This window comes from Hipposideros armiger, unplaced genomic scaffold (genome assembly GCF_001890085.2).
Source record: "Hipposideros armiger isolate ML-2016 unplaced genomic scaffold, ASM189008v1 scaffold_273, whole genome shotgun sequence".
In the NCBI taxonomy this organism is placed as follows: domain Eukaryota; kingdom Metazoa; phylum Chordata; class Mammalia; order Chiroptera; family Hipposideridae; genus Hipposideros; species Hipposideros armiger.
Genome location: NW_017731623.1, coordinates 2,219,982 through 2,223,317, shown reverse-complemented (window position 1 = coordinate 2,223,317; position 3,336 = coordinate 2,219,982). Strand labels below are relative to the sequence as shown.

The 3,336-nt window shown below is 43.2% G+C and overlaps 1 pseudogene; it reads right to left on the bottom strand.

The window, feature by feature from the left end:
* Positions 1-273: 273 nt before the first annotated feature.
* Positions 274-1,142, bottom strand: LOC109390505 (uncharacterized; annotated as a pseudogene).
* Positions 1,143-3,336: the final 2,194 nt, after the last annotated feature.

Sequence of the window (3,336 nt, the reverse complement as noted above, 5' to 3'; positions counted from 1 at the left end):
ACGTGAGGTGCCATGAGTCGCTGTAAGCAGCTATCCAATGACCGGGTACCAATCTGCCTCACCCGGAAGAGCACAATGATCACAATACCAACATGGGCCAGTGAAGCAACATCCTCCACAACTAGACTGAAGAACAAAAGGACAGCAACTTGTCTGTTCCCCTCCCCCAATTCCCCAATAAAATATTTTTTTTAACAAAAAAGGCAAGTCCTCAACCCTAGCCAATGGTCCCTTAGGACTAGAGTCATTGATTGCAAATGGCTGAGTTTTGGGTTAAACTGGCCCTCTGCTGTTCGTCATGTGACCACAGCACAGTTGACAGCACACCCGATAGTATAATCTGCTCTGCAGCTTTCTATTCCAGAGACCATAGATCAGAGGGTTAAAATTCTGGGCAATGGAAAGACTCCAAAAAGCACCAGATTTAAAGCAAAGAAAAACACCCTACCCATCTTTTCTAAACCTATGAATATAAGGTTGGTATTACATGTAAGCTCAATAAATGAATAGGTACTGTTTTCCTTGCTTTGATATGGTTAAACCGTTTGCCTTCTTGGTATATTAGAGAGTAACTGACAAGAATGATAGACAGAAAAAAGAGAAAGAAAACCATGCCAATGGCTCTGGCTGGAGTTCATGATCACCAGGCAAAAGGGTTCAGATTTTAAAACAGCAACCAGAGTGGAGTTGGTGCCCTCTATGATGAATAGGCAAACATTCTTGAGTATAATGATTATACAAGTCCCAGCCAGAATCCTATACTTAACTGAATCTACAAAGGACAGATTTCAACAGCCAGCAAATGGCCAGGAGAGTGCTGACAGTCAGATTGAAGAGGATCCCTTCTCCAACACTTAGCTGGGACCCAAACACCACCCAGCACATCAGCATGGGGCTGGTGGCCAGCAGGGCTGCATCCCTTGGCAAACCACTCCCAGGTTGCAATAGGAGGAGATGCACAGCGGATGGTGACAAAGGAGGATGTCTAGGACCTCTTTCTGCAGTGTCAAATTCTGCAACTCTGTTGCGATGATAGTGATGAATGTGGCAAAGGAGAAAGTGACCAGATATACAGAGGCCTTCACTATTGCTTCAAGCCTCTGCCAACCTGAGATGTTGCAGTGCTCAGGAGACAAGTTCATGACCTTCAGGACAACTTGGCTCCTACAGGAGAAAAGAACAATAGTGGCTCTGTCTTAAAGCTTCTCATGTGGCTTTCCAGCTCTGATCTTGTGTCCAGTCTCAAGGAATAGATTGTATGTTTTTTGGTATAGAGGATGACAATTTTAGATAGTATTGACATGGATCATAGAAATTGGAGAAATCATCTAGGTTCTTCTCTTTATTTCAGGGGAGGGGCACATACTCAAACCATCTAAAAGGGGGATTTGAAAGATGTACACTCCATACTCAGCAAATTGCTCAAAATCAGATCAAGGTTTTACCTTTTATGCATCCTCTTCCATCTTTGATTGTGAGAACTTTTTCAACTCGGAGCACACAGCACAATGTTGCAAAAGTCCACCAAACACTTGTGCACACTTAGCACATGCAAAGGTCTGGGGAAGAAGTTCCTGCCAGCTGTGAGGAAGGCAGAGAAGTCATTGATGTGGAGACTTGACTCTACTTGGGTCCATAAGACATGAAAGGGAGATTAGCAATAATGTTAACAATCATGCGTAATGTTTACCGAGTACTTTCTAGGGATCGAAAACTGGTCTCAGAGCATATTCCTCACTAACCCTGGAGTATGTTTTCTTTTCCACTAAGTGGTTTTATTACACACTTTTCACAAACGGGGAAACAGAGACATGGACAGGCTAATTAAGCTGCTCACGGCCGTATGGTTTTTGCATAGGGGGTCAGGAATTGCATTTAGGAGTACAACTCCAGAGCCCACCTCTCAACCACTACAAGAAAATTTATGTCCAATGCAAGGCCAAATGAATGTATTCTCTGAGGTCTTCTTTGGCCAGTGTCATTTGATTGACCAACTGGACTCCATTTGTAGGAATATCATCTTTGTTGTTAAGAAGCTGGAAAACTGCATGTCCAGGAAGTTGCTGGGATCTCAGGATTGCTGATGGACTAAAATAGTATGACATGTGTGATAGATCTTCTCAAGCATGGATGGCAATGAATGGTACACTGTGTGGCAGCCTGGGGAACCCCCAAGTCATAGTATCTTTGTTGTCTCTGTGAAAGTTTGCTGTAGAGATACCAGCTGTTGCCTCCCTACCTATATCCCATCCAAGGTTATGAGCCCACCACAGCCTTGCTCCCTCACTTCCTCATAACCTATAGGATCACCTCCTCCCCATCAAAGTGGATTGGACCTGAGGTAGAGCTCTGACTCATGGAAAATCATTCTGTAGACTGTGCTGAGTTAATCAGTCTATCTCTTAAAAATTCAAGCCAAGGGTTTTCACACAGAATGCAGTCCAAGTGTGATGTCATGTAAGTGACCTGCCAGAGGGTAGATGAGTACAAGGAAGAGACAGAAAGATGTAGGCGAGAAGCAGAGACAAGTAAGACTATGCAGCCCCTGAGAGACCACAGAAGCCCTTGCAAGGCAAAGGGAACAACTTTGGCTCCTGAATATCCAGTTCTGCAGAGATGCTCTGCATTTTCTGTCCTTGGGCTCTAAAAATATAACACACCCATCTCTTATTTGAGCTAGCTTAAATGGGTTTCTTTTCCTTTATTCTGGCCCCTAGAGTTCAAAGTATATAAAATGGACCCTGAAGAGGTACAATAAATGTTACTGATTTCCTAAAGGTCATATCACAATGGAGACAGAGCTATTGCCACTTCCTGAGAAGCTAAAATGTTATAGCTCCTTACAAAATCCCTCACTGAAGGCATAATTTTTTTTTTTAATGTATTGTGTTGTGACCCTTTGTGGAGAATTTTCCCAGTTCTGATAGATTTTTTTTTTCTATTATCATGCTCTTGAATTCCAGGCACTTATTTTCTCTACCCTCCAGCTCTCCACAGAGGAATGGAAATTGTAATGGTCATTGTCATTGTCGAACTCATGATCAAACTTCTTTTAGCTTCAGATTTTTCTATCAAAATCTTACACAAGAAACCCTCAATAATAAACTGAAAAATGCACACCTGTCCACTTTGAAAGCCTTCTCCTTAATCGCTCACTCCCATAGCACACCCTTGAAAGTGTCCTCAGGGCACCACCACAAAAACTGAAGGCCCAGTGAAGACTGTATGAAAACCCTGGTAAGTTGGAACAAACATTCTACCCCTGGACTGAGGGTGAAACCGAAGGCCAAACAAGTGAGTCCAAGGCTCATGCTCCCTGAGCCTCTCAGCCAATAG